This window comes from Phoca vitulina, unplaced genomic scaffold, assembly GCF_004348235.1.
Source record: "Phoca vitulina isolate PV1807 unplaced genomic scaffold, GSC_HSeal_1.0 scaffold21, whole genome shotgun sequence".
Taxonomy (NCBI): Eukaryota; Metazoa; Chordata; class Mammalia; order Carnivora; family Phocidae; genus Phoca; species Phoca vitulina.
Genome location: NW_022589724.1, coordinates 16,830,935 through 16,843,871, shown reverse-complemented (window position 1 = coordinate 16,843,871; position 12,937 = coordinate 16,830,935). Strand labels below are relative to the sequence as shown.

The window sequence follows — 12,937 nt, the reverse complement described above, 5'->3', positions numbered from 1 at the left end:
AGGAGGGCGCTGGGCGTAGCGGGCCAGTGCCGCCATGCTCCCCTCTCAGTCTGCACAGACCCCAAACTAGTCTTGCTGAGAGGGCATGCATCTTGATTAAGGAGAGACACAGGGAGGGAGAGAGAGAACTAGAAAGAGGAGGAGCCCAGTAAATGACAATGGCAGTCGTAGCCAATACCTATTGAGTATCTGCTGACTGCTCAGTTCCAGGCACTAAGCTCTGTACTTTTTATGCATTTCTTTATTTAATCCTAATGATTATCCTAGGTGTTATCATCATGAGCCCCGTTTTACAGACCAGGAAAAATGGGAGTCAGAGAGGTTAACTGTTTCAAGCTGTAAGATGGAATAGAGCTAGGATTAGGGCCGGTGTCTCTGTGTCTGTCGGGCTCCAGAGTCTGTGTTTTGTGGCCACCGCACTCTCCTACTGTCTAGCATGCTTTGAAAAACAGAAAAGCAAGAGAGAAATGTCCATTTATTCAGGGGCCATCTACAAAGTTGACAGTCTGTGCAGAGATTCAAGTCACAGTGCCAAGTGCTAGGGTTCAGGGGTGGGGGGATTAACATTTTGACAAGTTCATGGTGTGTGAGAGAGATTTGGATAAGCAGGTAATCACAGCAGTTTGACATATTTGAGAGTGCGGCCAGTGTGCCATCTTAGCTCTGACCTTTACAGCTCTGTGACCTGGGGCAAGTTATCTAAGCTCTCTGGGCCTCAGTTTCCCCATCCCTGAAACAGGCGTATGAGCGTACCCAGATTGAAAATTGCTGTCAAGATTAAATGAGATATTCCAAGGAAATTGTTTAGAACAGTGCTCCATGCATAGTGAGCCGCCCATAAATTATTGCCAGGAAGGTGCCGGAATGTGAATATTAACATGCATTCTAGGAACACACGGGAAATAGCATTTACATGTGCTGAGGATGATGGAGGCTTCCTTCAGCGGGTGACATGTGAGCTGAATCCTGAAGATGAGAAGATTAACCCAAGGGGCAGGGGCGGGGACGTGCATAGGTCCTGAGGTTGGCAAGAAAGAATGAAGAATGGCGTATTCTGGGAACTGCAAGCTGTCTAGAGTGAGTGGAGCAAGGGGTCATGCCCAGGAACAGCAGACTAGGAAGGAAGACAGGGACCAGATCCTGGGGACTTGGACTCTATCTGGAAGGTATGGGCAGCCACTGAAAACTTTTACGTAGGGTATACCGTGCCCAGATATTTTTCTTCCCAGAAAGATTACTAAGGTGGTAGCATCAGCATAGATTAGAATAAGGGCAGGGAGATCAGTGGAAGACCACCACTGTGACCCGAATGACAGATGAGGAGTTAGCATGCTCCAGGAGACGCCCCAGTGCTTGCCTGGGAGCCAGCCTCCCTGTGCTTTATCCAAAGCTCTTCTCTAGCTGTGCTATTTGATTCAACTCAGATGCCCTCCTCTGAACCTCAGTTCCCCTCTTTGTTAAGGGAGACCAGAGGGAACATCCCGTCCTGTGTCCCACAATCCTGTGTCCTTAGGAGGAAGGGTAAAGAGGAAGGACTTGTCTGCAGGATGGGGATGACAAAATGAAGGGAGGAGGGAGTGAGAGGAGTCCCTACACAGCAATTTTCACCAGATCTAGGAATGGCAGATCTGCAGTGAGGCAGGAAGGGAAGCCTGGGGCTGGGGGTGTTAGACATAGGAGGGCAGAAGAGCCCCACCACTGCCCTGCCCAGTAAGCCTGGAACACAGCAGGCAGGTGGGGGCCCCCCTGATGTCCTCGTGTTGCACCTTTATTTATTGAGGGAACATGCAAGCAGGGAGAGAGGGCCAGGGAGAGGTGCAAGAAGGGGAGATGACTGAGAAGAGGAAGATAAGACACCTCCTTTTAGGGGCAAGGAGAACATCTCTGGTCTTTCCCTATCATTGCAAACAATGGTGTTTCTATTAGGATGACATGTCCTGTACTGTGTAGTCCATTTTACCTCTTGGAGACTGTTCCTCATGTGGGAGCCGGAAATCGTTATAATGCTGGCTCACTTATCTCCAGGTGATTACATATAGAAAACATCTGGTATTTTATATATATATTATTGTTTACACGCACATAATACATACATGCATACATGTATACATATATAACAGCTCTCTCCAAGGGAGCTGGAATTCAAGATCTGTTCATACACACTCTGTCCCCAGCACTTAGACTATTTCCTGGCACATATTGGAACATAGTGGTTGAAATAATAGAAGAAATGAGCTAATGGTATCCATCTTGTCTACCATGTTTACAAGAGAGGAAAGGAAGGAGTAGAAAAAAGGGAATACAGGGCCTTGACAGGGACTGGAGGCAGCTCAGTCGTGAGCCCCCACAGAGCCAGGCCTGTCTGTGGGTGGTGGGCCCAGGAGCACCGCAGTTGCAGCAGTGTATGTCTATTAGTTAGACCTGGTGCCGGGCTGGGCAGGCCCCGAGGATCCTGCTCATATCCTGCCGGCAGGGACCTGAGACCCTTGCCCTTTTTTTTTTTTTTTTTAAAGATTTTATTTATTTATTTGAGAGAGAGAATGAGATAGAGAGAGAGAACATGAGACGGGGGAGGGTCAGAGGGAGAAGCAGACCCCCTGCCGAGCAGGGAGCCCGATGCGGGACTCGATCCCGGGACTCCAGGATCATGACCTGAGCCGAAGGCAGTCACTTAACCAACTGAGCCACCCAGGCGCCCCGACCCTTGCCCTTTTTGATTCCACGCCATCCGGGTCATAAGTGTTGTTGCTTTTCTGCCTGCCCCCGAGCATTGGGGGCATTGGGGAAATTGCTGGCACTTTTCGCTTATGATGTGTCTTGGTATTGAACACACGTCTTCATGCTGGGGGGGGTGGTGAAGCCAGTCGACACCATGATTCTACCAAAGTTGGGCACGTGGATGTGTCTAAAACAGTGTCCAGGAATCCTAAGCATAAAACCCAACTAACTTATCTCCCTTCCTCCTTTCCTTCTGTTTACTGACGCTCACTGAGAGCACCTATGGTGGGCCAGCCACATATCAGATGGGGGCGGGGGGGACAAAGCAGTGATCAAAGTAGACAAGTCCTTGTCCTCATGGAGCTTACTTTCTCATGGGGCAGTGGAGGGAAGGGCAGATACTAATCACAGGATCTCATTCATAGGAACCTTCATGCAGGGCAGTGATAAGTGCATGCGGGGGAGGGGGCAGGAAACAGTGAGAAGAGATGGGGGCCCTGCTATTGCAGAGGAGATCACCAGTCAGAAAGCACAACTCCCAACAAGTTGAGATGGATTCCAACAAGGGACACTGTAGGGTGAGCAGAGCAGGAAAAGGGAGAACTATAGGCAATGAGAACCTATTGGAACCCAACATGGGGCCAGATCACACCAGGTTTCAGTGGTGATGGTGCAGTGCTGGGATTTTGTTCTAGGTCTGTTTTGCAGCCAGGGTGTGGAGCAAAGGGGCATCAAGTTCAAATTTATGTTGCTAAGGGGAGTATAGAGATTGTAGGGGACAGCATGGCAGCTGGGAGAACATAGGAGGTTCTGCATATAGCAATAACAATAATCAGTACCGTAAACACAACTAGTACTTACCGTGTGCTCTGCATTAATTATATTCACAGTCCTTCCAAATGAAGCTACCCATTGGTGAGCATTTATATCCATGGTTCAGTGACTGAGAACACATGATCTGTTTACTCCTTTCTTGAGTAGGAAGCTTTTAATGTCGGGCTCATGTTTTGAGGTTTCCCCTAAGATTATTTGCAAAATCGGGGTTATCTCCAGTTTCTTGGCAAGAAGATCCACAGCTTGGTCACTCAGTCAGAAAGTTCCCAGGCATAAGGAAGAGTCGTGAGTCCTGGTTTAGCTGTTCCAAAAATGTCGTTGCTGGAAAAGTCAGACATTCAGTCAGCTGCACACCCGGATCACTTTACTCTGAGATCACGCAACCACTTTTATGGATCTGGCTTTGCTGTAATGATGTTAATACAGGAAAGTGGAAAGCCAGAATGAGTTCTGCGCCAGGTTTTCTAGCTGTAGGATTGAGGTAAGCTATTTACCTCCTTTCCCTTCAATTTCCTTATATAATATGAAATGATGATAACAAAATAAAGCAAGTGGTAGGCATTAAATAAGTTATAAAGCATAAGCTGTTTAGAACAGTTCCTTGGGCTACATGGTTACTGTGTGTCATTAACCTTGCTGTAGTCCCCTCCAATTCCTGACAGGGGCTAGCAGAGGATATTGTTTTATACCTCACACAGGGCACAAAATACCAACATTGACTCAGGAATCGGAACCAAGATGGCTGTGTTCTCTGGCCAGATGGTTATTTTAATTTTATGGGCATCTGAATCTGATAGCCGGTTTCTCATCTTTGTGCTTGCTGTCCGCTGCGATGCTGGGGGTCTGTTGTGAAGCTCAAGCTCTAGGAAGTGTCCCGGATTTTATGTGCTTATCCGACTGCCACTTCTTCCCCTGGCTTCATCCTCATTTCCTTACATCTCTTGTTCCTTCTCTTGAATTGCATCCTTTTAAAAGTCCTCCTAAAATGTCTTTGTGTTTTAAATTATGAGCTACTTTAACCGTACAATAAAGTAAATTAATATATTAATATGAGTATTCTTACCACCAAATTACAACAATATCTGTGTTTTGTAGTATACATCAGATATGTTTTTAAAGATTTATTTATTTATTTTAGTGAGGGTGGGGAGGGGCAGAGGGAGAAGGAGAGAGAGAATCGCAAGCAAATTCCCTGCTGGGCGCATACCCCGACGCAGGGCTCAATCTCACAACCCTTGAGATCATGACCTGAGCCGAAATCAAGAGTTGGATGCTTAACTGACTGTGCCACCTGGCACCCCTCAGATATTATTTTATAAATACAATTTGAAATTACACAGCTAAACCATCTCCTTCACTGATTCCATTCCTCACTGCCCTAAAGTTGGTAATTCCCTCCCGTTTGAGTGTTTGTACTTCTACTTTATGTTTAGTTGCCATGATCATTTCTAGGCCTTCATGCTTTTCAATTATATATCTTATCACACAGCAGCAAAGTATAAAACCTACCACTTTCCCAAATTCTCAGTAACTTATTACCAGATGATTTACGTTTTGCCCATCTGTAGGATATAAAATTATAACTTCAAAGCTAATTTAATTTGCATGTCAGAGATTACTAATGAGGTTAAACCTCTTTTATTAAGTTTTGTTCTCCCAACTTCCTGATTCTATCCATTGCACATTTTTCTATTTTTTCCCTTTTTCTTATTAATTGAAAGAAGTTCTTTCTAAATGTTGATAATAATCATATAAAAAATAAGTTGCCCTTGGTCATTTTGAAAATTTCTTCTTCTAATCTGTGACTTATGCTTTCATTTTGTTGAGAGAATTACTTTCTCATTTTGAAGATTTTTCATTTTAATGCTGCAAAATTATTATTACTTCTATTTTCATTTCTCATTTGTACTTCTTGTGACTTCAGGAAGAAATCTCTCACTATCCTAATGTCTTAAAGATGCTCCTGTATTTTATTTTAAATTCTTAAGGTTTGGCTTGTTACATTTAGGTCTTTAGCCATAGACTTGTTTGTATATGTGATGATTTACACATCTAATTTACTTTATTTTTTTCATGTGGATAGCTAGTTGTTCTGTCCACTCTCTAAAGAGTCTGTCTTTAGGGACGCCTGGGTGGCTCCGTCGGTTAAGCGTCTGCCCTCGGCTCAGGTCGTGATCCCAGAGTCCTGGGATCAAGTCCCGCATTGGGCTTCCCACTCAGCGGGGAGTCTGCTTCTCCCTCTGTCCCTCCCCTTCTCTCTCTCCCTGCTGGTGCTCTCTCTCTCTTTCAAATAAATAAATAAAATCTTAAAAAAAAAAAAAAGAGTCTCTCTTTACTCACGGATTTATAACGCCACTGTCATATAACAAGTCTCTCTGTGTGGGGGGCCCGATTCCTGAGCTCTCTGGTCTGTATATGCCTGTTCTAGCAAAACACTTTTACTTATTATAGTTCTGTAATGTCTTGATATCAGATAGGCCAGGACCCCCTCATTGTTCTTGCTAACATGTCTTGGCTCCTCTTTTCTCTTTAATCTTCTATGTGAATTTTCAGATAAACTCCTATTTTAGGAAAAGCCCTGCTGGAATTGGGATTACATTGCATTTGCAAAATTAATCTGTGAAATTCAGAAAACTCATACTTCCTATCCATGAAATAATATATATCTTTATGTAGGCCGTCTTTTATGTCTTTGAACATAGTTTTTAAGTTTGACCTAGACACATATCACACCTTTTTGTTATATGTAATTTCTGTGGACATCATCACTTCTATAACTAGAACAAATTGTATCTTTTCATTTTTACTGCATTTCTTGATTGTTGTTTCTTTGTGAAAAGAAATAGTTTCATTGATCATGAATCCAGAAAATATGATTCATTATTTTATTACCTTTGCCTCTTTCTTTAATTTCCATGTGAAAAAAATCATATAATTTACAATTAATAGTCATTTTGCAAATCTGCATATCTTGTATTTGTTTGCTCTTGTCCTATGGCCCTTATAAGCTGGGCCTATTATTCAGTGCTGAATAAAAGTGATGATGGACCATGTCATTTTTGTTGCTGACTTTAAAGGGAAGAGTCCTAAAACTCTATCATAATGTATTATGTTTTTGCAGTAGCTTTTTTTTTTAATTTATTTTTATTTTTTTATCTTTTAAAGATTTTATTTATTTATTTGACAGACAGAGACAGCGAGAGCAGGAACACAAGCAGGGGGAGTGGGAGAGGGAGAAGCAGGTTTCCCGCAGAACAGTGAGCCCGATGCGGGGCTCGATCCCAGGACCCTGGGATCATGACCTGAGTCGAAGGCAGACGCTTAATGACTGAGCCAGCCAGGCGCCCCAGTAGCTTTTGACACTAAAGAAATTTCTTCTCTATTCCTAGTGTGTTAAGGATTTTAAAAATAATGATTGGGGATTACATTTTATTAAACACTCTTATTGCATGAAGTAAGATGATCATGTTTTCTCTTCTGATTGTGTAGTGTATTACAGTAATATATATTCTATTAATGAAAGAGTCTTACATTTTCTTTTTTTAAGATTTTATTTATTTATTAGAGAGAGCGAGCATGAGCAGGGGGTAGGGCAGAGGGAGAAGCAGGCTCCCCGCTGAGCAGGGAGCTCAGTTCAGGGCTTGATCCCTGGACTCTGGGATCATAATCTGAGCTGAAGGCCGACGCTCAACCAACTGAGCCACCCAGGCACCCTGAGGCTTACATTTTCTAACCTCTTTGACAACTTTAAATATCAACATTATCAACATTACATGTAATGTAATTTTTATTTTTTTTTTATTTTTTTATTTTTTTATTTTTTTTATTTTTTTATTTTTTAAAGATTTTTATTTATTTATTTGAGAGAGCGAGAATGAGAGAGAGAGAGAGCATATGAGAGAGAGGAGGGTCAGAGGGAGAAGCAGACTCCCTGCCGAGCAGGAAGCCCGATGCGGGACCCGATCCCGGGACTCCAGGATCATGACCTGAGCCGAAGGCAGTCGCTTAACCAACTGAGCCACCCAGGCGCCCCTTGTAATGTAATTTTTAAATTAAATTTATTTTTTATTTTTTATTTTTTTTTTTAAAGATTTTATTTATTTATTTGAGAGAGAGAATGAAACAGAGAGAGCTTGAGAGGGTCAGAGGGAGAAGCAGACTCCCTGCCGAGCAGGGAGCCCGATGTGGGTCTCGATCCCGGGACTCCAGGATCATGACCTGAGCCGAAGGCAGTGGCTTAACCAACTGAGCCACCCAGGCGCCCTAAATTAAATTTATTTTATTTTTATTTTATTTATTTTATTTTTATTTCTTTATTACATGTAATAAAACACGAGGTTGAGCAGCTTCCCTTGTATACTATCATGCCATTATGTATAATTACTGGAATGTGTAACTATTGCATGGAATTGAGGACTCTCTTCTAATATTTGTTAGAATTTATGCCTCAGTCTGTCTGGGCCTGATATTTTTGTTTGTCTCTTTGTTAGATGGTAAATTCTGTCTATTGATTCAACTATTTTTTTTATGGCTATTTCAGTTATCTGTTTCTTCTTGAGTCAGTTTTGAATTTGGGTACTTTCCCTTAGAGTCATTGATTTTTGTCTAAGTTGCCCCATTTATGGACATAATGTTTTGTGTTTTTAATATGATGTGTTAAATGTACATATTTGGGGGCATCTGGGTGGCTCAGTTGGTTAAGCGGCTGCCTTTGGCTCGGGTCATGATCTCAGGGTCCTGGAATCAAGCCCCGAGTCAGGCTCCCTGCTCAGTGGGGAGTCTGTCTGTTCCTCTCCCTCCCCCCTGCCTCAAGTAAATAAATGAAATCTTAAAAAAAAATAAATGTACATATTTGTGTGGATACCTGTATAGACGTATGTGCGTCTGTGTGTGTGTATCTCAACTCTCTACCATATTTATAATCCTATCCTTATTTTAATTCCATATATGGGTTTCTTTGGACCTTTCTCTCAATCTTGTTGATATCCTATGTGTTTCATTAGTATTTTTTAAATTAGGTCATGGTTTGTTGATAATCTATACTGTTTCTTTTCTACATCATTAATTTCTTTCTTTTTTTTTAAAGATTTTATTTATTTATTCATAAGAAACAGAGAGAGAGAGAGGCAGAGGGAGAAGCAGGCTCCCAGCTGAGCAGGGAGCCCGATGTGGGACTCGATCCCAGGACCCCGGGATCATGACCTGAGCCGAAGGCAGACGCTTAACCATCTGAGCCACCCAGGCGCCCTACATCATTAATTTCTATCTTAATCATTTTCTTCTTTCTACATCCTTTATTATCACCATTATTCTTTTTAAGATTCTTGAATTAAATGTCTAGCTCATTAATTTTCAGTCTTTCTCCCTGACTAATATTTCCATTAAATATTTAATGGTTTTTTTTTTTTTTTTTTTAGGTGTTGCTTTATTTGTAGACATCACTTTTCTGTATGGTGTGCATTTAGTTTTAAATATTTTTCAAATTTCTTTGTTTCTTCTTTGAACCACTAATTATATCAAACATTTTTAAAGTTTTTGTTGTAATTCCAGTTAGTTAACATACACTGTAGTATTAATTTCATGTATATGATATAGTGATTCAATACTTGCATATGCATTACGCTGTGCTCATCATCACAAGTGTGCTCCTTAATCACCCCATCACCTGTTTCACTTCTTTAAAGATTTTATTTATTTATTTATTTATTTATTTATTTATTTACAGTGTGTGAGTGAGGGGAGAGGCAGAAAGAGAAGGGGGGGGGGAGAGAGAGAATCCCAAGCAGATTCTGCACTAAGCCTAGAGCCCAGCTTGATCCCACGACCCAGAGACCATGACCTCGAGACCATGACCCCAGCCAAAATGAAGGAATCTGATGTTCAACCCACTGAGCCACCCAAGCACCCCTCCCCCCACCAATTCTAAGCATACATTTTTAAAAGATTTTGGTTATTGACACTCATTTTGTTTTGTTAAAGAGAGTATGATCTGGATACTTATTCAATTCTTAGTTATTTGTTGAGGCTTGCTTTGTACTCTGGACATGGCTACTTTTTATAAATGATTCCTATGTATTTGAGAAACATGGTACATTTTCTGATTATCAGACAAAAGATTTCATGTGTAACCATTAGATCCTGCCTTTAATTTTATTGACCAAAATGTCTATATCTAAGTTTTTGTCTGCTTAATTATTTATGTTACTGTTGTTTCTGAGATAGTTGTGCTAAAATCTTCCATTGAAAATCTAGACTGGTAAGTTTCACTTATGTCTGGCAATTTTTGTTTTTTATGTTTTAGGATTGCATTACTAATTGAATAAAGTTGTGGATTGCTATATTTTTGTAGGGAATTGATCTTTTACCATTCTGTAATGAATGTCTTTGCTACTAATAATTTTTTTTTTGCCTTTCTTTTAGTTAGTATTTTTTCAGCTATGTCTTCTTTCATCCCTTATTTTATAAATGAAAGAGCTAGGGCACAGAAAAACAAATAGGCTGGTCAGCTCTGAAAAGAATCAAGATTCAAGGCTAGGATTATCTGACAGAAAACAGCTGATAGGTGCTTAGTTGAGTCTGATTTCACACAGTTTGGCCCATGGTCAAGTCAGCTCAGGTAAGGGATTCTCTAGGGTGATCAGAATGTGAAGTAACTAAGGATTTCTACTGTCAGCTCCATGAAAGAAGGGACTTCTCCGGCTTTGTCCTCTGCTCCATGCCAACCACCTAGAATAGTGCCTGGCATTTGGCAGGTGCTCTACAAATTAATGAAGTGTTGCATGGAATCATCCCAGCAGGGACATTTTGTATTGCCTTTTTCCCATTTGTAAGAAGGGGCTTGGGTGGACCCGGACCCTACCCTGCTATTTATAAGCTCTGTGTGACCACTTGCGAATCACAGCCCCCTGTCTGAGCCTCAGTTTAGCCCCTGCAGTCAGGGACACAATAGGGATTGTTCTCCACATTGCACTGAGTTTGTGAGGAACAAGTGAGGTCATGTATGTACATGAATAATCCTAGCTAACTTTCGAAGGCTAGCACACATATACAGTAAAGTCTATAAATTGCACAAATCTTAAGTATGTCTGTGATACTTTTTTAACCTATACATAGACTCATTGTTACTACCATCCAGTCTGAGATTTTGAACTGTGCACCACAGGGGGCATCTGGGTGGCTCAGTGGGTTGAAGGACTGACTCTTGATTTTGGCTCAGGTCATGACCTTGCGGTCCTGGGATCGAGCCCCGGGTTAGGCTCTGTGCTCAGCAGGGAGTATGATGGGGATTCTCTCCCTCTCCGTCTGCCCCTCCCCCGACCACTTGTGCTCGCTAGCTCTCTCTCTCTCAAAATAAAAAATAAAAAAATACTAAAGTAAAATTAACTAAACATCTAGTCCCTTGGTCGCCCAAGCCACATTTCAAATACTCAGTAGTCACATGCGCCTTTTGTATCGTACAGTGAACCGCATCGCACAATTAAGAATACAAACAACTCTCTTATCCCAGAAGGTTCTAGTGGGCAGCCTAATGATAGCATGCTTCCAGCACTCCTGAAGTTTCCTTCTTGTACCTTCCTAGAAGTTATCCATCTCTCAAAAGCAAGCAGTGTTCTGACCTTTCCCATCAGTTGGTTTTTCTTCTTTATATATATGGGATCCTACGGCCTGCCTTCTTTTGGGCCTAGCTTCCTCTTGTTCAAATATCATCCATGAGATTCATCCATGTTGTTAGAGGTACTCATAATTCATTTTATTTTATTGCTGTGTAGTGTTCTATATATGAATTTATAGAAATGTATATATCTATCCTCCCAAACATTAACTAACTTTTAGTCATGCACGGTGCTACACATTTACCCAGATTAATTCATTTTACTCTAACATAAATCCTTCAAGATAAGTTTACCTCTAAGTTTATTATTATTATTCCCTTTTGTTTTTGAAGGTTTTATTTATTTATTTAGCACAAGCAGGGGGAGGGGCAGAGGGAGCTAGAGAATCTCAAGTAGCCTCCATGCTGAGTGTGGAGCCCGACATAGGGCTTGATCCCAGGACCAGCCAAAATGAAGAGTCATTCGCTCAACCAACTGTGCCACCCAGGTGCTCCTCTTATTTCCAGTCTATCAATGGAGGAATTCACGCACAGAGAGGTTAAGCAGACTTTTCTAAGTCACACAGCTAGGCCAGGAACCCAGGCAGGCAGGTTTCTCCTGCAGCCTTTACTCTTTATACATGACATTCACCCTCTCATTTGTGCTCTGGCAAACATTGCATACTTGTGAACATTTCAATTAATTGAGCTAAAAGAACTATTTTTATTCTGTGTTTCCTTTTTCTTCATCTGCTTGTGTTTCTTTATTTTGCTTGGTTTGAATTCTTCCACAATAGCCTAACATTGTCAGAGATTATTCCAGTCTGTGCTCTTGGATGTTGCTGAGGGCTCCTGCCCTTGGTAGAGCTCAGAGCCTGAGAGTGATGTGGCTGGTGGTGATGGTGCAGTCACCAAGCCCAGGGCCACCCTCCCTCCTCTGGGGAACCCTGGGCAGAGCACACAGCCACCATCTGTCTCTGTGTGTGTGTTTGCGGAATCTAATGCGGACACTTCTGAGGTACAGACTGCTTATAGGAGTGTGTGGGGAAAACGGAGTTAGGTTGCGAAATTAGATCAGTCTGCTCCTTCTTCCCCTCCAGAAGGCCAAGGTGAGAGATGGTCTGAGTCCCGGCGTGCTCCGCACTCAGGGCATTTTCACCTGCTGTTCTAGTCTCCCGGGATTCTCTTCTCTTCGACCCACACCTGGCTGATTGACGACCTCCTCAGGTCCCTGCACAGGTGGTACTTTCTCCATAAGCCAGGACTAGTTTTAAGTAGCATCTTCCTTCCCCAGAAATTCCTGCTCCTCTTCCCGGCCTTTTCTTTTTCTTTAGTGTTAATACCATCGGAGAGAGTCTGTGTTGGACTCACTGACGCATGTGTTGCCATTTTCCCCCATGAGAATGTTCATGAAGATATTTCATCTCTCTTCTTTGAATCCCCAGTGCTGGCACCAGTCTTGCCACATAGCAGGTGCTCGATCAGTATTAATGAATCAATATTAATGATATTAGCTGCTTAATCAGCACATTAATGGACAAATTATGAAGCAGACTGAGACCAGGGTCAGGCAAGGAGAATACCCTTACTGGGGAGTAGAGGATAGCAGTGATATACAAGCATATTGTGGTTGGAGTTGCCAGGATGTGGGTGTAATTTAGAATCCAATTAATATTCTCAAGTAAGGAAAGGAGGAAGAGAAGTACTATTTATTTAGCACCTACTATATGCTAAATATGTGTCCATATTATTACTATTAAATAGGTACTATTTAATGAAGGTTTCCAATATGTC

General features: G+C 41.9%; 1 protein-coding gene across 6 annotated transcripts in view; it reads left to right on the top strand.

The window, feature by feature from the left end:
- Positions 1-12,937, top strand: part of ASTN2 (astrotactin 2) — an 877,839-nt gene that overhangs the window by 228,188 nt on the left and 636,714 nt on the right. The window contains exon 1 of one of the 6 annotated variants that reach the window (XM_032419132.1): positions 3,550-4,033. The exons of the other annotated variants lie outside the window; for them this stretch is intronic. The gene's annotated coding sequence lies outside the window, so the exon portion shown is untranslated. Of the gene's footprint in view, positions 1-3,549; positions 4,034-12,937 lie in introns of those variants that run through there. 6 annotated transcript variants of the gene reach the window in all.